Below are 22,400 nucleotides of genomic sequence, written 5' to 3'. Positions count from 1 at the left end.
TAACAGCACACAGACACATATGTCATCCTATCTAGCAGTGAATAGATCTGAGAGGATAGTCGGGACCTGAGGCACCTGTGGTGATGAAGGTCACACATCTGAGTGGTTCCTGAAGGACACAGGAAAGTGATCCTGCCTTTAAAAACCCCACCGACAACACATTAGCCAGTGTCCAGGGAGCAGCAGCCATGACACACACACATACATACATACACACACACACACACGCACAGCCATTCAGGGGATTCTGTTTCACCATTAAACATGTGATTTGTGGGAGATCCTCTCAAATTGCACACATGATCCATGTTTCCCTTTGGGCAATATATATTAGAATCAACACTCAGAGCAGGTAAAGGATGACTATCTTACAGCCAGAGACTGACTATTTCTGGAGGCATTTGAGCATAGCATGTATTGACATGTGGTTTGCTGAAGTTGTTTTGGTATTTAGACACAGTGGGTTTAGACACCACAATTGTTGACTGATATTTTCTGTACACACACCGATCAATAATCAAATTCTAATTCTCTGATCCTCTTTTACCTGTCCTGTGTTACCACTAGAAAGACACAGCACAATGTGGCCTTGATTGATTGTAAAAGTGCATTATTCTAATACATGTTGTTATGCAGCACAAACAACATTTCTGATGCATTTTCTTATTCGGCTTTATGAAAGCCAGTCTTGCTTGATGACTGCTTTTGTTGTTAAAAACCGCTGCTTGTTTTTTAAGCCTACACTTTGAGATAAGTGCTAGGCAATTTTGTGAACGAGTTGGTCCCCGCATTCAATGATGAAAGAAAACTATGAAAGCCAAGAGATTTTTAGCTTCAACAAGGAAAAAACAATAATAATGACAGATGATTTGACAGGAGACGTTGGTCATCAACAGGATAACTTGCAGCCTTTGTTATATGAATATCTTTTGATAGTAAGATATGTTATGGTAAAAGGTCACATACACAGCTGAAAAATAGCACATATACAAGACCTCTGTAAATGTGCTGCGTTTCACATTGCCCAAAGCAGTTTCTTAAACATTAATTTTCTGTAACAGACAAGTGCCTTGTGCCATTTAAAAGATAAATGCATAGGATTTTTTCAGCTATGAACTGAAGGTGAACTGCACACCAAAGGCGAGCAGTAACAAAAACATTTACTCATTGTATAATTAATAAATTGGTAAAATATGGAACTGTCCTTTTGCTCTGCTCCATTTCAGAGGGACTTATAATGCTTTTTAGTACCAATGCTTTTTATGTGCCAACTGCACAGTCGCTAATTGGATTAATACTTTACAAGTAAAACATACCACAAGCTCATAAATTATGATACACTGCTGTAGAATAAACTACTCAAGAGCATAGAGTAATTAGAGCTATGTGCTACCTACAGTAGAACAGCTTCAACATAAAAATTCTGCACAACACTTTAACACCCTGAAAGTGACTATTGTTCAGAATGAGCACTTTTACTTTTGGTACTTTTTATCTGAAGTGAATTTGACAGCAAATGCTTGTAGCCTACTTTTACTTGAGTACATTTCTGAATGCAGGACTTTTAATGGATTATGTTTACATAGTAATATCACTAATTTACAGGAGTGAGCACTTCTTCCTCCATTTCTATACACCAACCACATTTGAAGCCTTTGGCACTTGAATGTTAAGCATGCTTACTGTAGCCATTAGTGTGTAAAACAACAATAGAGGTATACACTAGTTGTTAGTAGAAATTGTAGCAGTAGTCTTAGCAATGTGTACAGGAGTGTGAGATTCATGTGTAAAACTGAATAATTGAAAATTTGCAAAGAAAGACATGCCACTGCAGTAAGCAAAGTAGCATTACTGCTATGTCTGCTAACTAGAATACAATGTTTTCATGATTTACAATCAAAAAGTACTGCCAATTACTAAGTTTTATATCAATAATTACATGAATACTCTTGGAACTGTTAAGATTGTAACAAATGGTTTTTGGCTCTTTGTTGACATTAGAATTCAAAGCCCCCCATGGCCCACCTGCACAGATGTTCTCAATTATTTTAGTTGATTGCACCTTTTTTCTACAGACCATGGATAATTGACATGTTCCTCACCAGCTCATTAGTATTTATGGATCTGTTATGGTGGTGCAACTTACATCTTTATTGATCTTTAAACATGTAGAGTTTGTTGATCCCAACAAGCTCCGATCGTACAGTGGCTCCACCCAACTGTGTGGGTGTGCAGGTTATCCTCAAAGGCATTTATGTCACATCTGGAAAATTGAGCCACCAATGTACTGAACAATAAAAATACAATATAACAGCATTCTGCAATTATGGTTTTATTTTTATATGTTTTAACAGTAAAAAATCTCCTGGGCTGACTCCACTTCACATCAGGAAGATAGAACTTTTGATGCTGGAAGACAGGGACATTTCACTATGAACTATATTATGTCCCAGAACAATACCAGGTCTCTAGCCCTCATGTACTATTCATTTTATATGTTTTTCCTCACACTATCTCTGTTGGATCAGCTGGCGGGTTAGATTTTTACCTCAGTCCACGCACATGGTAAAATGGTTCGCACTTTGCAAAGCCCTTTGATTGTAAAGGGCCTCTGTGATAACAAGAACAGAAAATGTGGGGAAAAAAGGACATAAAAATGCGTCTCTTGCTCAGTATATCCAACCAAGCTGAGAGTTCTATGTTTTTTCAAGTGTTTCTAGCAAACGCTCTTTCTACTGCAAACCTTTTCCTGCTCATCTCCTGAGTCTAAATATAGAGATAGAGAAGAAGGGGAGAGTGAGTGAGAGCAAGAAAGAGAAACATCTCATGCTGGCATGTTGTCAGATCATCTTTTTTTGTGTTGATTTTTCCAATTATGGCTGAGTGACATGCAGTGTAGCAAATGGTGAGTGTTCTGGCGCTCATTTCAGACAGCAGTTAATGAGCTTTTTATCATCTATTTATGTGTTTTCTGTGAGAGAGCAGATGAAAGCGAAGATATCTCTGAGAAAATGCTTCCCAGACACCTCTAATTGTGATGAAATGAAATATCATTTTTTAAACACCTGATCAGCTTTGATCACATCATTTTTTTTCCTTTGTCATTTTTAGAAACACTAAGTGCGTACGATCCGTCACCTTGAAATCTCCATTGCAAATTATGATAGTGACCCCGTGACATAACTGTATACATGACACAGCTACATCTTTCAAAGGAATCTACAAGAGCTGCAATCTACAAAAGCCTAATTACTGTCAAAACATTCAACTGATTCATGTCCTGTATCAACACTGCTATAAACCCATATTTGCCTGATTATTAGTTTTATGAAGACTACATGGAGATATCTGGGGGTTTTAAATATGTTTACTTTATTTACTTAAGGTATATAGTGAGTTTCTAGAGTGAATGTTGGTTGTACTAATAACACTTGTATTGATTTGCACTGATAGTCAGTGTCTTTAACTGAAAAAATCCCTGCTGAAAAAGTAAGCATTGAAGGGAAATTTAGTTTTTATATAAAGTAGGTCTTATTTTAGTAGTTTAGGAGGGAAAATGAAGGCAAATAGTAAAATTATCACCCAAGTATCCTTTGCAGTTTACAGACTTCCTTTGACCTACTGTACTTGCCTAAGTTGTGCACATACAGGTTTACTGTGCAATGAGGAATTATTACCAGTTTAGGTACACTTTCGGATTAGCCTCCAAATAAAGTGGTTTAGATAAACTGGCTTGTTTAAAACCTGTATGATGCTCTGATTGCTTGTGCCTCTCACCCTGTTGGACTCAAATCTCAGTACTTTCATGAGTAAGATATCATAATCAATAGTCCAGTCAGAAACACTTACATCAACATTTACAGCAAAGATTTAGATTTAGTGGAAAGGGCTCAGCTCTTTCAGAGAGCTCTCAATCAATCTGAGCAGAAACAAGGATTCAGCTGGGAGAACTAGCCACTGCTCAGCAAATATACATGATTAAATCTATCTTAGTAAAGTCAACGATAACCAAAGATTGTCGCATAAGGAAACGATTGGGGTGGCATTAGAACAGGCATTGGCATGAGTGTAAGTGTCATGGGAAGGAAAGACTGGAAGTGCACAAATCATGTAACATCGCCTCTGCCACTTCACTAACTAGTAGCTTGCTCTTTAGCAAACTGTACAAATAAGCAAACTGTGACAGTGTTCAGTGATCACTGATCCAACCCATAGAGCATGAATCATAGCCACTATCCTGCTGCATTCAGTGGGTCTTCATGGTGAGGCTATAATGCAGTGCTGTAAACCTGCATGAATATGACTGGATGTTACTAATCAGATGGTAGCCAAGCAGATAATGAAGAAGCCACTGATGTTGACGCATGAATAAAGCGGCTGATGCCAATCAACTAATGAAAGTGCAACATCAGTGCTGGTTTTCTTGAGTCTAATTTTCCATTAGTAATGGCCAAAAATGTTAAAATAAGACCCAAGTAATAATACACCAAGCTTTCCCTATAAATGTTGAAATCAGACATCCTTCATTGTCAAGGTTTACATTGCGAGGCAGCTGGATTCGCAAAATCACAACATCACAAGATCACACAAGAGCCCATCTTGTCAGGCTTCAAGTCATGCACTTGTGTCCGAACCACTAGTAGATCGGACTAATCAGCATCCTATGAGGATTCTCGCATGATCCCATGAACACATGATTGCATGATCGTGATCTTGCAAATCCAACTACCTCACAAGATAAGACGGTGATAGACAGTGATAGACAGATGGTTCATCCAATCACCTGCAAAGAATTTCTGAAAGTGCCTGTTCTTTTCCAAATTGTTTCCAAGGACGGCTTCTCAGATGGTTCTGTGTAACAAACCATCTGGAGTATCAGGTTATGTCAAGGTGGGAAGGTGTCAAAATCACATTTTAGTTTTAGGATAATCATAATCAACACAATCATATTTACACATACTCAATCCAGTTAAGATATTATTAGGATATTTAGACTTAGTTTAATTGGAATCATATCAGGTTAAAAGTTTGCTATTGAAACCTAGTTTAATTTTCATATTTGAAATGCCAGTCTGATGTCTGATTTTTAATTAGTTTCCAATGTATTGATTCAACTCCAGCAAGCAAGGTTCACCAACCCTCAAAAAGAAACATGGATGACTTCATGTTGACGGCTAGCATCAATCACCACATTAGTGGAAGCTACAGAGCATGGAGATGAATCATCCTTCAGAGGGACAGTCCTGGGTGTCCTCTACCCTCCCTCCTCCTTTGGCCTCAATCCTCAGCCCCAGGGGATGTGTGGGAAGTGTTGTAGGGGTTGAGGTGAAGGGAGTGAGACTCACACATCAGGCCTCGATGATTAAGAGTCCAGATCCAGTGACTATGAATGTCAGCTTCTACAACACACACACCTTCCAACTGCTCTGGTCTGGTAGAGTGTGAACCCTCTCCACCTGCCTCAGTCAGGGGAGGCTAGGGAGGGGGGTGGAGGCACACCTCCCGTCATCCCCCACTGATGGATGGGGGACATTACAGCTCTTGGGGACAGGTGCCACTGACGATTAAAGGCCCCAACCAGTGGCTTGGAAAGAATGGAAGTGGAAAGAGGAGAGGGGAAGGAAAGGGAAACTGTTGCCGCAGAACGAGTAAACACAAACGCTGCAGGGAAAGCAGACGTGAAATGAGTGGTGAGGTGGAGGGAAAGGAGAGGGCGTTGCAGGTAGAGGCGAGACAGATGCTGAGAGCAGTTTTTTCGCTTGGATTTTCAAGTATGATACAGTACGATTGTCTGAATACCAAAACAGTGATCAAACAACTCAACATGCCTGCTAACAGGTGTGGAAACATTTTGCTTTGTCTGTTTCAGCCCCCTTTTTTTCATGCAGCCTTACTATGACAGGCACAGCCCTCCTTGTCTGTCTGTCTGCTACAGTCGTGCAGCTGCCCGGCTGCTCTCCTCTGTGCTGTTTCGATGACATTTGTTTCCTAACCCTGTCAGCTAGCAATGGGGAAAAGTATTACCTCCCTTTCCTCAGGGGCAATTCACCTGTCTGTCATTGGCACTCCCTGTCCTGTCACGGCATCACCGTGGTGCTACCTCGTAATTGGTTCCCTACACTGTTCTGGACTCAATCATTTTAAGTGTCCATGGCCTCACCTGTGCCCCCAGAAAACTCCTATTTGCAGGTAAATACATCTTGAGTACTGTATGTTTTCATTTCTATCTCTCTCATCAGTGCAAACACAAGGACTTAGAGATTTCTCTGATATGTGGAAAGCTAATACCAAATTAGGCTTGTCATGCATATGAAACCTTCCATTCCTAGATAATGATCATGCCACTGAAATGAACCCCCCATGGAGGTAAAATGTGACAAAAATAATCTGTGTGCTGCAGCTCCTTTCCATTATCATTTCCGATCATGGAGAGAGGGACAGAGGCGTTGTTGAGAGTGAAAGACAGAGGATAGGAGGGAGAAAGCAGCAGCCCACTGGGAATAGGCTGCTTTTTGTTGATGCCAAGTTCAACAGACTGACTGTGGAATTGAATCTCTACAAGACCAAGGCAAGGAATAATAGGCCCCGGCTGAGAGAATGGAACTATACTTTAGGTTTCAACTGCAGAGTGAAATGTACTGCCATCAGCAGAAAAAAAGGAAAGGAGTAGGGACCAATGTCTATCTCTGCAACACCAGTGATTATCTGGAAATTGCCATGACATTCAGCTATAATTTGCTTTGTAATGACTGAAAATAGCTGGTGATGAGTCCTCTCAGATTGCTATGTTATCAAAAACTGCGCTTGCGAAAAACAACGTTTTCACATTTGCAAACAGCAGGGGGAACCACTTCATCAAACCTACCCCCCTTCCAATTTCAGCTGTGGCTCTTCTTCTGATCCCTCCGTTTTTTCCCTCCATCTTTTTTCAGCAAGACCCAATCCATCAGTGTTTACTGTTATAATGTTTAATGTTTGCTCATCTGCTTACCCATAATCCCTCAGCACACATTCCTTCTCCTCCTTGGCCTCTATATTAAGGCTCTGTCGTCATTGACGGATTAACTCCTCTGAACTTCTCTGAGATGATACAGAGCTAACACATACTACTGAACTATGTATGGCTGTCATACCCACCACAATTTCTCTTGGGATTGTGTGTGTATGTGACTATGTGTGTGTATTATTTCTTTATGCCAGTATGTGTATTTTTGCATGCTCTCAAGAGAATTCTACTTCAGCAGTCCACTTTGATTTACAGAGCTTTGATAAAGACTTTAAAAACACATTTAGCAGTAACAACAGCTGTTGGTTTTTCTATGAGCTCATATAGCTTCCCGTTGACTTTTTGACCCTTTCTACCCAAGAACCAGTGAATCACATTATGGAATAAAACATATGTTCTCCTTCAAGCACTGTGACAATCAAAACTAAACAGAAGTTTGAGTTGAGTTGAATAGCCACGGATGTTCTTTTAAAGTACTTCCAGACAAAATTGTGCGTAAACAAAAACTTTTCATGGTCACTCTCTTAAAACCTATGTATCCCACCTAATTATAATGAAAGGAGTGTTCCTTCTCAGTTAGTCCACGTCTGATAGGTTGTCATGTGGGTTTCTGCTTCCTCTTGAAAGTGTCCCTTTATCAGTGAATCCACACAGATACTGCTCTGAGCCTCTTGCCAGCTTATCTCCGTTAGACCGTTAATTAGCACCAAGTGCAGCAATTACACTCGAATATCCTAAGCAACAAAGACACAATAGATGGCCCCCTACCTACCCCCACCCCGCCTTACCCTGGCCTTAAAACTAGACCAGCTCCCACAAATGAGGGGAAGGAGAGAAGGGTGAGGAGAAGGAAATGAGGAAGGGAGATATTTGAGCAACACAAAGACAGAACTCGGATAAGACTCTGCTGTCGTTTTTAATTGGTTTGTCTCTCCTGAGAGGAGCCCCAAATCTGGAAGGTTTTAGATTGTGAGCCTTTCCCTGTATATGCCTGTAAGTTTGCGAGTATCTGCATATATATATAGATGTGTGTAAGTGCACTGTTTTTGATACATATAAAAATACACTGATCAAATAACCAGCTAAAATTGGTATTAGATAAACACTGACATCGTTTTCTGTGGTGACAGTTAGCTGTGCAATGAACACAGCTCAGCCTGTAGTTGCAAGGCTTCTGACTAAAACCTTTTTGAACAGGACTAGCAGTGTACAGCCATGCCAGCAGTTCTGTGAGGCTGTATTTCAGTTAAATGCTCACATCTGCATGCCAACATGCTAACAGTGATATGTTGATGTTTACAGATGATGTTTAGCAGGTGTAATGTTTACCATGTTCACCTTACATGTTAGCACGCAAATATTTGGTAATTAGGATTAAACAGAAAGTACAGCTGAGGCTGATGGGAATGTAATGGGTTTTGCAGGCATTTGGTCATAAACCAAAGTACTGGACAAATTACATTTTGACCAAATGCTAGATGAAAAGTCAGGAGATCAAAGTCATTAGAATATATCGTCTGGGAACCATGAATGTCTGTGCCAAATTTTGTGCCAATCCATCAAGTAGATTTTCAGGTATATAACAACCCAAATGATATATCATTATAACATGATGATATACAGTAACTAAATCGCTGCTGGTGGTGCTAGAGGAAAAGTCAGAGCATGACCAAAGTCATTAAAATGTGTCCTCCAGTGACCTTGGATATCTGTTGTAAATTTAATGGCAATCCATTGAATGGTTGTTAAGATATATCACTGAACCACAAATGTCAATCTCATGGTGATGCTAGAGGAACAGTTACGTTCACCAAAGTCAGTAGGACTTCTGGGAACCATGAGAGTCTGTACAAAATGTTATAGAAATCCATCTAATAGTCGTGGACCAACCAACTGACTGACAGACTGATAGACTGACATTGCCATCCCTAGAGCCATGCTGCTAGCATGGCTAAAAATTATAAATTGGCTGTGTCTGAGACAGCTCACTTACAGGCTCTCTAACTTGTGTATGTTCACTTTGTTGCATTTGAAGGTACTATAGGCTGAAGTTTTGTATATACACCTATCAAATTAGCCCAAATCACAAATTGCAATAGAGAAGAGCATATCATTTTCCCCGGTTGATATGCTGTGGTAAATCTAATTTCCCCTGAGGTTGGTGGAAATTTGTTGCTGTCACTCCTCAATCTCGCTCTGTTCAGGTTTAAACTTATGCTTTTTGGAGTGATGAGGTCAGAGCCTAGACATTAATATTAACTCTACATACTCTCCATTTTCTCAGCATGAAGTTCAAATGGTTCCCCAGTTGTCACTGCAGTATGAAGCACTTAATACAAGAGCCGAAGACCAACATGACAGTATGTGACTCACTGAAAAGCATCTATTTGCTCTCAGTAATAGTGTCAATCAGCTGCAGAGGTGGTTGTATGATTCCAATTATGAGTATAGTTTCTAAATACAGTCTGTACATGATGTTCCTATATTGTATGTTAGTTTAAGTCAATGCCAGCACTAATGGACTGTTTTACTCAGACATGACATGAATGGGCCACAATACGTCCTCCATCTGAGTGCAGAAAAAAAACTTTTCATCTTGTATAACATTCCTATACTAGTAAGGAGCATAAAAACTATTTTAAAAAAACTAATCAGAGCATTTTTGGAACACTTGCTATGGTGAAAGGTGATGATGACTCGAAGGGCAAAAACTTTGGCTGAAAATTTGAAGGACTAATTCTAAAATACGTCACTGTAGCTAAGTGGGGTTTCCAGTAAATTAAGATCCTCACAAGTATAGGACATGTATTTGGATGCAAACTGTATGGATCATGCCCCACTGCGTCTGTCAGTATTTGAAAGGCCTTGGGTGTTAGCTTGTTCTTCCCACATGCACAATTGGCTGCTCTGTGAACAACTGACTTGACAGCAACCAGGAAACTGGCAACCATCTGGCGCCATTGGGGATCCAGGTTCCCCCTACAGCATTCATCAGGAACAGCAGAACTCAGGGGGAAAGCAGAAGCACAAATTAGGATATAACACATAATCTTAAAGGTTCTTGCACTGTTTCAGAATTACTTTTAATTCTGGAGGTAGTTGGTAATCTACACCAAACAACAGCTGTGACTATGAGGTGTTAGTAGTATCAGCTTAATAGTTATGAAAAGCTATTTAACTTCATATTATAACAACTGAACTACAGTAAATGTCCAGCTTCTTATAGTTATGGTAGAACTCAAGATCTTGACACATTAAAAGTACTACAGTGTCTTTTTGCAATTACCCATGTCCGCTCTTGGGAACTTTTTTCTAACATTATCACTGTTTGCTGCTGTGCCTACCTTGCACCAGTGAAGTTCAGAGTGTCTGTCTTAATGTTTTTTGATTTGGTTTCCCCAGCATGGATCCCCCTCCTACAGAGAAGAAAGAGGCTGAGGTGTGATGAGAACTATTAAGGAGCCTGGAGTTGTATAAGGTTGTTGTAAACTTAAAAGTAATGCAAGGTCAGTGCACTGTCACTGCTGTCTGATGAGGAGTAAATATAAATTCCTGACGCCTATCAATCAGTATTGGTGTGAAAATTAAGCTTACTGTGGGTGGCTGAGGGCTCACTGTATTATCTCATCATTTTTTTTAATCAAGGAGATTGACTGAATAATTACTTTCAACAACCTCTATATAACAGAAGTTTTTATTGTTATTATCCAAGTAAAGTGGCTGTTCTGACATGTGTTGCCCTATAGACATCATCACAAAGAAACACCTGTTTGTTCCAGTGTTGTGGAAGAATGTCTGACAAGACATCAACAGTGACTATGTTAAAATAGTAGCTGCTATTCACAGTTACAAAAATATTATGTACTCTGCACCACTTACTGCTAGCTTTCAACTAATATATGGAATATGTTTTAAAAAATCAGAACAAAAATTCTAAAATCTTATGGCTGAAATGATACAATAAAAATTCATATTTTGAAAACAAACTTATCTTCATCTTTTTTTCTTCTTTTTGTGTTTTATCACAGCAGGTCACATGATTCATCTTTCTTTACTGCCCCTTGCTGTGAATTGTTTTTCTTAATCTTTTTGCATGGTGTCATGGCTAACGCTCAGTGCCAAGTGCAGTGGATTTGGCCGGAGAGTGGATGGGCTAATAATCGCTTGGCGGAATGAAGTTTTTAACTGGGACACATCACTGTGTTTCAGGTGAATGCACACTCAGCAGAAGGGTAAGGGTGAAGGGAAGAAATGGGACACAGCAAAAAAAAAAAAAAAAAAAAAAAATCAACTTCAGGCTGCTCTGTATGCATAGCTGACACTTGTTTTCCTGTGGTGTATTCATGAGCTGCAGGAACCTCCAAGAGATGACACTATGGATGAGCTATCAAGTCACGGCAGCTTTTTGGATCCAACCATGTTTGCTTTTAAATCCATTGCTTTAAAAGGAAAGAAAAACAAAACTGCACAACCTTACATTTTGTGAACACCATAATCATTGTTGTTGCCATCCCAACAAATGCCAGCAAAAATAACTAACATTTGAACATCAACATTTTACATTTGAGATAATATGATTTACCCACAGCTGCAGTCTGACCTGTTCATTTCCTCTCAGAAAGGTGTTTCACAATAGAAAGCCTGTGATATAATCCATTTCCTTTGTCTGGTATGTTTCCTTAATGACTGTAATCATGACCTTTTGTGGATCCTACAGCTCTACCTCTTTCCACACAGTGCTCTCCAGCCTCTTGTCTGCACAATAATTTGCTCTTATGAGAATCAGACCTTATTATACCTGAAGGTCACACCATTATCACCTGCAGTCAGAATCCAAATTTTCACATACTGTTACTTCCTCAGACTATGAGAGAGAGATGTGACATTACCATCTTTTCTACTGATGAAACCAAAATACTGGAAACCAGGCACAGATATCCAAGACAGAGATAAAAGCTCACATCTGTAAACAGCAGTAGGTTAAAGATTGAAAATAGATCTTCACAACAGCAGCTATGAAACATATCCACTGTATTTTGGAGAATGTCGCGGCCAGGGAGGCACGCAAGCAAAGAGAGAGGGCTGTGAAGGAAAGAACAAGAGTGTCACATCCATTTGTAACTCCAGCTGTGATGTCAGGATGCTGGCAGGGGCTCACCAACTGCGCGCAGTGACGTTGATTGATGCAGGTGAGTGCCCTGACTTTCTCCCCAAATACTCATCTGTGAAGATCTGTCTGTTGGCGTTCCTTTATGAACCCATTGCTGAAAGTTGGAGACAGTGAAAGATGAGAAATTGGGCCAGCAGGATAGATGAGGGTGACAAAGATAAGAGTAAAGGTGAGAGTGGAGTGAGGAATAAAATAGCAGTGAGTGTGAGAATGAGAAAAAACTCTTTGAGAAGAGTGGTGAAAGGAGAGGAGATGGAGTGATGTGACCATTCCAGAGAAAGTCAGACAGACAAAAAGAGTACATTATAAAGTTAGTGTTTCTTCTTTCTGGACTTTTTTCTCCCCCTTTTTCCCTCAATTCTATTTAAATATTAAGGGCTTGTAATTAAAAGGTGACAGAGAGGGATGCCACAGGGGGCTCTGGCTTTATTGACCGAGGAGTGACAAAGTATCAGTCGCTGCAACTTGCAGCCTGCATCAGAGGGGAGAGATCGGGGATCTTGAGGCAAGCGTGTCTGGCTGTCGAGATGTTTTCATCTGTTTACGTCCCAGCACGAGCTTGGTCGCCCTCCCGGGGCGCACTGACGGATTTGAGGCAAGAGCCCACCATGGCAGATATGTATTTCTGAGTGTTTATGTATTGCTTAATTTGTTTCTCTCCTCCACATGGGATTGAACTCTTGCTGAGAGATGACTGGCAAACATGAAGGAGGAGGAAAAGTCAGTTTTCAGCACTTTATGGTAGCATGTAGTGCAGTGGCAATTCCCCTGCCACCACAGACAATTCTGCTTTGGAAACAAACAGGGAAATTATGCAGTGCTTAGCCCTCCGTATGTCATCTGAATGCAGAAGTTGTTTATCACTGCCTCTTGAGTGTGTCAGCATCGAATGCACACTTGAAAAGAGTGTACTGTGGTTGTCATGGCCAACTGGTTCTGTGGCTGCTTGACAATAGCCACAGAACCAGATGGTGGCATGTCAGAGGTCAGCACACTTCACCTCCAAACAACAAGCGCAATTATCGATACAGTAATTGCACTCGGGTATTGACTGATGCAGCGACACCTCTGCATGATGAACAAAACAGTTACTGTACCTTGAAATACTCTTGATAAGATAAGAGAAATGCCTGCTCATCCTCAGCTGTACATTCCTCCCCATCAGAGCGGCGCTGTGGGTTATGCCTGAAACAGACAGGGATATTGTATTGGATCCTTACCTTCATTAATCATACATGCCTTTGAGTAAATTCACAGCTCAACAGATTTAATAAGAGATGTGCTGGTAGGCCCAGGCAGTCTATGTGCCTCATATATACCAGTGTAAGAGAGATCATTATGGAAATTCTCAGAGGGAGGTGAACTTTAATAACTGCTCAAAATAAATCAAGAGGCGATATGAAAATTGACAGGCATTTCTCCCCTTCCAGACCTCAGGTAGAGTGTGGAATTGAAACAACACCAAGCGTCAGAACATCTCAAGTAATATTGCTTCTTGAGGGAGATTCTGATTATGCAGGTTAGAATATTATGTGCCACTGCTTTGGGTAATCATGTAGTGCTGCAACCATGCTACTATTGCAATAAATCACAGTTTATGATAATGACTCAGGAGGAAATCATGCACACCTATGCATCCAGAACACAATGTGCGACGTTCATGCATATTCAGCGCGGACACCTCGGTTTGTTCCTCACTTTGCTCGGAACAGAATTCCAGAGCGACATATGTGATTATGTGCAGAGATGTAAATCTGCAGCAGATGACAAAACACAGGTGACCTTTCTTAACAAATCCTTGGTGACCTTAGGGTGTGAATGCAAATTTTAGGATGACTGATACAGTTTCAAAGGGCAGTTGTAGCCACAGACAGAGACTATCTTAGCTCCCAGGATTTCACTAATGTATGTTCAGGTACGTGGTGCAGGTGCCTGTTCTCTCTAAAATGAATGAAAGGGAAATATGTTAATATGTTAAGAAGGGAATGAATATTTTCTGCATTACAAGTGTATTAGATATGTTTCCCACTATGGGAGAATTACATTAAGGACACATAAATACAGAGGAAAGAGGCAGTTTTTTAACCTTCAACAAGTGAAATGGATACACTTGTTTTCAACTCCAGCAGCTCAGCTTAATTTGTGAACTCATGCAAAGATAATTTCTATCATCATTCTGTGAGTGATGTCTCTTATTTAACCATGACCATAGCCTTGCTCTGCTTTGATACTGATCAAATTATTTAATTTGTCTAGCCCAGTCTGTGGGTGGCAATTTGTCAGTATAAATAAAAATGTAAAATGTACATATGATATGTCAGAGTCTCTATCTCTGTATGTACGGAAAAAAAGATGCAATAACATTTTGTATATGCTCAAGTGCAAATATTCAAATGTGAAGGGCAGTGCAGAGGATTCAGAGATGGTTTGTTAGACAAGGCTGAGGATATACAGAGGTCAGAGGACTGAGTTCATCATTCTGATGGCCTGAGGAAAGTAGCTATTTCTTAGTCTCTCTGTGTTTGCCTTGTGGCTACAGAGGCGTTAACAGCAGTGTAGAAGCTGGAATGCTGGGATGGGATGAGAGTAGCGGGTCTTTAGGACCCCCTGAGAGACTCTGAATTTCTTAAACTGTCTGAAGTGATAAAGGTATTGCCTCACCTTTTTCACCAACTGTCAACTGTCTTAAGGTGTGTAGATCCTCTGCTGTGTCCTCTCAAAATCTACAACCAGCTCCTTGGTTTTGCAGACATTCAATAAGAGGTTGTTGGCCTCGCATCGAACCCAACATCCGGGGTTCATTCAGCCAACTCACCCGAAGTAGATTATTATTTAAATATAGAATATGTACAGCATTGGTGTCTGGCATCTAGGCTCTGACCTTGTCACTGCCCACAAGGAAATATTGATCTCACACAGCAGGGAGTGGAAAACGACGATACTAACCTCCAAGAGATAGACTCAAAGTCTGCAGGTGGACGCACCATGATCAAATGGCATGTTGGATATATGTTACAGTGAGGGGAGTATGACATATAAGTAGTGCAGCAGCTCAAGTTGGGCTGCCTGAACTAACTCACAGGTGTCGCTTCTCTTGATTTCAGCAGCAGAACTTTGTTGCATATTATACCCTTTTCTCCCTCCCACTATTGTCTAATAATAATCTAAAGATAAATAATTGGCTTTATTGTAAGCCAAAGTGGATACTTTGCTTTTTCACATGAGAAAATGGCGTATTCAATTTGTGCATTTAATCAGCTGCATTGAAGAGTTCTTGCTCACCTCTCAAAATTGATGAGCTCGAAGGCTGTACTAAGTCTGAAATACTGTATATGCAAAAAAGATTATTTTAAAGCAGTGAAAAGTCTGAGAGTCTCTGTGAATCATCATGTACCTACATGGACTGTTAGTTGATGAAAATGTTGGCTAGAATAACCTTTCTGCTGCTCTGCATTTTTGCTTTAACAAACTGAATACAGAGATGAACTGGCAATTGTGTTTGCCAAGGGTTGTTTTTTTTTACAACTTGATGTTTTCGGAATATATTTTCTGCAACAGAAAACTTTCAAAACATACACATTGTCATTTGAGTTTTGCCATATTTTGCAATTAGTCTTGAGACATTTGCCAAAGGAATATTTGTCATTTATTTACAGCAGCTAACTACCACCTGCAGAGGCTGTGTCAGAAAAATACTGGAGGAATAGTAAAGAGATAGTAACATCAGTGAGATTATTAAATCAAGCCACTTGCTACAGCAGCACATAAACAAACCACTCAACTGAAGGTCGAGATTTTTTTTTTTCTGAGTGCGGTGTTTCATCCTCAACCACAGATAAAATGCGAAGCTAGTGATAGCACCACTGCGACTGTGTGGCCTAATTACAAAGTTGAAAAAGGATGGCAAGGACAATGATCATGATGTGGTCATAACTAAGGAGTCAAACTGTTCATGTCAGAGTCATCTTTTCTTTCATCATATCCTTTAACTATTGATTTCTTTTTGGCACTGTTCTGAAAGAATGTTTGCAGTAATTCAATCGATCATTTGAGAGTCACTCATAAAATAAGTATTTATTCCTTCCTCTTCAACTAGAAAGTACAGCTAATAAAAAGCATCCTGACTTGTCACCTTACAACAGGATTTAAAAAGGAAATGAAACATAGTTTTAGTTTGTGACTGCTGAGCCCTCGGGGGATTTGATGGAAGAGCTGACAAGCAGTGACAAACTTCCATGACTGTCCCTGAAGGTGCGGGGGTGAGCATTAAGCAGGCAGAGTGATGGACCCTATTTTAGTCTCTGGGAGCTGATAAGGCCAGGATTCTGAATCACACATTTACAGTCACAGTTACTGAAAAGCAGGGTCACTTCCCTCAGACGAGCTCTTCAGATGGAAATGGGAAGCATGAAGAAAAGAAATGAATTAAGGATGGCTCGTCTTTGTCTCTGTCGGACTAGAATTTCAAGGACTTTTTCCCCCGATCCTATTCAAGAAATAGACTCTTAATAAAACCTGTCACACCGTCGTGCTGTTTTGAACTTTCACGCTGGTGTTGTAAGTGTTTAACATTCTAAAGAGGCAGAAAGTCTTGATTTAGTGTGGCAATTACGTTATTTTATTATTGCTTACTAGCATTTCTCTTTCTGCACCGCAAAATATGGTTACTGTAAAGGAATGGTTAGGAAGCATGTATTGGTACACAACTGCAAAAATCAATACAATTGCAGACTCAAATAATTGTTTTTTTTGCTGTTCTTTTTTGCTCTAACATTGCAGAATCATTTGGCAGAATTAAATATTCTGATCCCACAACCCAAACCAAATCGTACAGTGTGTATTTGTATCTGTTTACTCTAACTCTTGACATTTTGAATAACAATTGTGCCTGTTTAAGCAAGAAAATATAACACAATTAGTCACACTAATTAATGTCCTTTCTCCAATATGAACATTTAAAGTCTCTGCAGCCTAAATTATTCATTTGCAGCAAATCAAGCTTGTTCGTAATTATTTTCTACAGCTTTGTTGGCTTATTTTTGATACCAGAGTGATTTTTGAACAAGCTCTGGAATAGCAATGAAAAAGTCATTATTTAAGTCAGCATGTCAGTTTTGAAATGACATACTGTAGCTTTATTTTGCACCGAAAATTAATGGAAGAAAGACTATTTAAAATTGCCTGGAGCAGAAGTTGGCTCAAACCGTCTTTGAAAGCATATCTGCTTTTTATTTTGTGTTGCGGTTCTATTCCAGTCAGTCTGTTAAACCAAGAGACCTCAGAAGCATTTCGGAATTTATACTGAACAAGATGAATCATGAGCTTATAAGATTCAATAAAAGAATAGACAAGGAAAAACACCAAAGTACAAGACTGTTTACATAAGACTGAATTACTCATCACATACAGCAGTGAATTTGTTATTATCAGTTCCCTAAGGCCCTATTAAAAAATTATTCAGTGAGTAAACCTTTGACTTTCATCTCCTTCTCCAGTTGTTTTTTTTTTTTTTAAGGAGCCAGACTATGACCTTGATGCTGCTTTTCCTTCTTTTTTACATCAGAAATCAATGTAGGTAGTGGCACTCAACCTGAATACCATGTCTGAATATCATCTCTTAAATCAAAGAGTTGTCCTAACACTCTATATTTATTTGTGCTCAGCATTGATGGCACCACAGTCATATACCAAAGGAGCCCAAGGTCAAAGAAAGTATCATCTTGCCAATGCAAGAATCCCCCTTCTGATAACAGCAAATACCAAAGCTGGAGAGGCCGCAGACAGAAACCACAACTACAGAGAGAGAGAAACCTCAGTGAACTTTCCCCACACTGAACCAGCCTGAGATTGATTTTCTACACAGATCTCTAAACGGGTGTTACTCTCCTATCTGTAACAGTAATGAATTTCATTATAAGGCAATGGAACACACAGAGAGATGGAGATGCTGGCCGATGGCAGGGGAGAGAGAGAAGGAGAGAAAAAAGAAAGACAGAGGGAGAGGAAGGCGGGGCTGTCATTCAGAGTCTGTATGTCAATACTGACAACTCATCTTCCCTCTGGAGACTGAAATAACAGCCAACTGCAGAGCAATTATAAACGCTGCCTACTGCTTTTCAGCGACCTATATATTCCTCGGTGAATGTCAGTGTCTTACTGTTGTGGAAGTATGTATTGTTACATACATGTAAATAAAGACATACAACTTTCCACTCTACTTTCTTTCTCAACATGTCGTAACCCGGGTGCCTAGTAACCACGGTGACCAAAGACATCCCGAGGCTGTGAATGTATCCTGGCCTCAGTGAGTCAGGACGCACGATTGGATGACTCATTGCCTTCTTGGGGCTAAAAAAGCCCTTTCATCATTATCTCCCACTCTCCCTAACTCTCTGTCTTTCTCCCCACACGCCCCCTCCTCCTCATTTTGCACTTATCTGCACCTCAGCTCTTCCCAGGTAAATAAAAGTCATTCGGTTTTTTTCCCGGACCCCGAGGGAAAGTGTTGTCGTCTGATACTACAGAGAGGTGTCGGGGCATTCTGTTGACTTGCCAGTCGCCTTATTTTCATATCTACTCTACCCTTCTGTTTGGTTGCTAAGGAAGTGAATTGCAGCCCTATCATATTGTGGTCATTAGTATTCATGAACGGTTGGGTCAGGTACCCCAGGAGTGATTGGCGTTCATGAATAAGCCAAATGCCACCAGAGGACTTGCAGAAAAACGGTTACTCCAGTTTTGTTAAAGATTTCAATCTCAAGTGGACAGTCGCTACAGTGTGTGGCTTGTAATGCTCAGAAGATATTCTAAAGGTTACACTGGTTATTTATTTAGTCTTTATCATTATGGAAATCAATTTCCAGATTTTCACTGCTGGACCAGCCATTCCTACCAAGAACTCTGTCATTATTTATGAATCTCCATTTCCTCCTGAACAAAATTGATTTGGCTCCATTCTCATCGTGTTTCCCCCAGAAATGATTTCCCAGATGGGGCATAATGTCATACAAAAATATTAGGTTAAAACTTAACATGGACTCTGGAGTAATTTTATTTTGAAATAGGTGTTCAATAAATTGGCTCCCTGTTCCAAGAGTAGATCAAATATTGTCAGGCTAAACGATTGCTCTTCAAAAGGACACAGTCAGTCTCCATGAATGCTTTATCACACTGTCATGAAACTCTTCCCCTGGTATTAAAGGTATTACATAAACAAGGTAATATTGAAACAAGTTGAAAAACCACTGAGATGATATTCCAAAAAAAATACCTGTTTTTCAAATATCTACAGATCAGGAATAATATTTTAGAAACACAAATGTAATCTTTTTTCTGGACATGGTCCTATGCCCCATATTTACCATATAATTATTGGCAGATTTAAATAAATATCATGTGTTGCATGCTATAATGACATAACACAGAAATTATCAAAGAGGAATGGAAAAGGATATGTCACAATACCCGATTCAAACCAGCAGCTTAATATTTAGACTACAAGTACAAGTGTATTATGTGCACATATATTATCTCCTCTCTATTGCATTAGCAGCTAAATATTAATAATCTACATGAATTTGGGTAACGTACTCCTTTATGTTTGTGAGTCTACAGATATTTAAAGTCTTTGAAAAAGACAAATGATTTGCCTGCAATTATAATGCCTCTCTGCCCACATTTCTGCATGTTGAAGTTCAGATGGTGAAATGGCTGTGGGCCCGGATAAACCAGTTGGTAAAACACTGGATGAACAAGGGTCCATTGCCTTGAGTCAAACTCAGGGTTTTTGTGTGAAAGTGCAATTACTCTCAGCCTTGGTAAAGAAGCTTCTTCAAATTCTTCTGTTGGTCAGTGGTTCATGTTCCTCCCTCAGCCATAACAAATCCCAACATCTATCCTCCCTTTGTCCCACTGTTTTTAATCCTTCTACTTCACTGCTGTCCTTATCTCCTGTTCTCACTTAGTCACTCTAATCCCGTCGCTCTGTCCTCCCTTTTAGCTTTTCAAGAGTGAATTCCACTTCTCTCTTTTTATTCAGCTCTTGTTCTTTCAGTCTGGTCTTTTGACCTTATGTTCTGCATTTCTCTTCTATATTTTTCTTGTTCTCCCACCCTTGTTTGCTCTCATTCAAACTGTGCTTCCTGACAATGCACTTGGTGTCTCTATCTCGCCCCTTCCTCTCGTTACCATTCTTATCTCTTGTTTATTCATTACTCCTCCACTGCTACTGCTCTCCAATCTGGCTCCTCTCCTTCCTTTACCCACTACCTCCCACTGTCCATTTCAGTCCTGACCTTTCCTCCCTTCACCTCAGGCAGCTGCTCTCCCCTCGACCCTCAGCTATGTGCTTTACATATATCTCACTATACTATGCACTTTGTCATCTCTGCCCCACAACCAATACATGTTTAATCCTTGGCTCTAATTTGATCCTAACCTGTTTTCTCTTAAAAAGCCTGACACTACAAACACTGACTCGTCCTCTCAAGTATAGCAGTACAAACACCCACACACTCTGTCCCACTCTCTCTCTCTTTCTATCACGCATACACCCATGCACATGTTGACAGCTTGTCGCCTCGGTGACGTGACTGCACAGAGGTGACACTGCGTATGTCACTCTGACAGCTGGCATTTCACAGCGATCCACTAACTACGGTACTCACAACGCAGACAGGAGATAGATAGAAAGAGATAGAAAGGAGGGGAGAGAGAGAGAGTGAGAGAAAGAGAGAGGAGGATAGTTGTTTAAAGCAAAGATCAGCAAAACAATAAAATAAAACACCACAACAGACGGACAGTTTTGCTTTAATATTTCTGCCCTTATCTTACCCTTGTCCATGAAGATAAAGGTAAACTGCATAAGCTCAGTCTGCTGCTCAGTGCTGTGCTTCACAGTGACATGCAGTATGTTTGAAGGACACTTTGTGACAATTTAGGGATGAGTTTTAAAGCAAATTCTAAGTGGCAAGCTTTGTTAATAAAGCCATATGGTCACTTAAAAGCCTTATCTGTACATTTTTGACCACATAAATTACAAGTGAATTGTAATTGAACAATTATGCACCATATGTGCAGTTAGACAATGTTGTTGGTCGATACCAGTTAGTGGGAGAACAAAAATCTGAGTAAATGTGTTTATATTGCCCTTGATTAAAAAAGCATCATGGCCAAAGTAATGACAGTTCAATGGACACAAAACATGTTTTGCAAATAATCATTGTCACCTGCGCACACCTGTAAATGGATGCTGATATATTCTCTTCTGTTTTGCACCTGAATCCTCTTCCCTGTACCACCTGCAGTGCTAACAGCTGGAGCCGCACACCATACACACAGAACCTGGCTAACATGAGAGGATAGCATATTAAATGCATGATGGCATGGAATCTGTAGGAGAAACCAAAGTGATGTATTCAGTGCTGTTGGCAGCCCAGTCGGAGGTGAGGTGAACAAGCTTAGAGTGTGTGGCATGTCCGTGTGGAAGATGAGGAGAGACCACTATATCAAGTCAGAAGGAGGAATGCATTGTGAGGCAGATAGACAAACTCACCTAGATGGTTGTGGCCACTCTGGAGCGTGTCATGGCTTCAAAGGCAGTCAACATACAGTATTTGACAGAGGGACAGGTTAGATCTGCTGGGTGCTCCATTGTCACAAGAGAGGACATTTTGGACTGTTATCACTTAGGAGAACCCTGTAGGGAAGAGATTTACTGTAAGAGGATCGTACAAAGCTGAAGAGCTGTAAAGATGTGCATGTAGAGTATTGGCTATTTGGCTCACCTTCTGCTTAACACTATGGATATACATGACTATTGAGCCTTGTACTGTACACATTCTGTGTAAGAACAGCCATGTTTTGTTAGCTCCTGTTCCTCCATGTCATTACTGTTGGCCATTCAACATAAATAACACACTACTTTGTACAATGGCACTGAATGTTGGCAGTGGATGTAAATCATATTCCCCAGAGCCAGACTTGTATAAATGTAATTTATTGGGACACTGAGCTGCTGTCTGTTCTAGTGAAACAGGTAAATCCTAGAGATTTATTGTTTTGATTTGCTATAATTCTGGTGTCCAAATTGGAAAGACATCATAATAACTTATTTTATATATATTTAACTTAATGTTAAAATAAGTAAATATAACATCATAAAAAACTGAGTGCATGTATGGTGAAGGAAATGAGTTTGTTCAATTTACTTTAACCCTCACTTAT

At 40.0% G+C, this 22,400-nt stretch overlaps 1 long non-coding RNA gene across 1 annotated transcript; it reads right to left on the bottom strand.

The window, feature by feature from the left end:
• Window positions 1-4,975: 4,975 nt before the first annotated feature.
• LOC137174906 (uncharacterized) lies at window positions 4,976-22,118 on the bottom strand. Its single transcript, XR_010925498.1, has 3 exons — window positions 21,730-22,118; window positions 13,274-13,361; window positions 4,976-12,270 (listed from the first exon to the last, which is right to left on the bottom strand). It is a non-coding gene; the product is annotated as an uncharacterized lncRNA (long non-coding RNA).
• Between the last annotated feature and the right edge of the window lie 282 nt (window positions 22,119-22,400).

The sequence above is a fragment of the Thunnus thynnus genome, chromosome 22, assembly GCF_963924715.1.
Source record: "Thunnus thynnus chromosome 22, fThuThy2.1, whole genome shotgun sequence".
NCBI lineage: Eukaryota > Metazoa > Chordata > Actinopteri > Scombriformes > Scombridae > Thunnus > Thunnus thynnus.
Note: the sequence above shows the minus strand (reverse complement) of the source record. Positions and strands in the feature narration are given on the sequence as shown.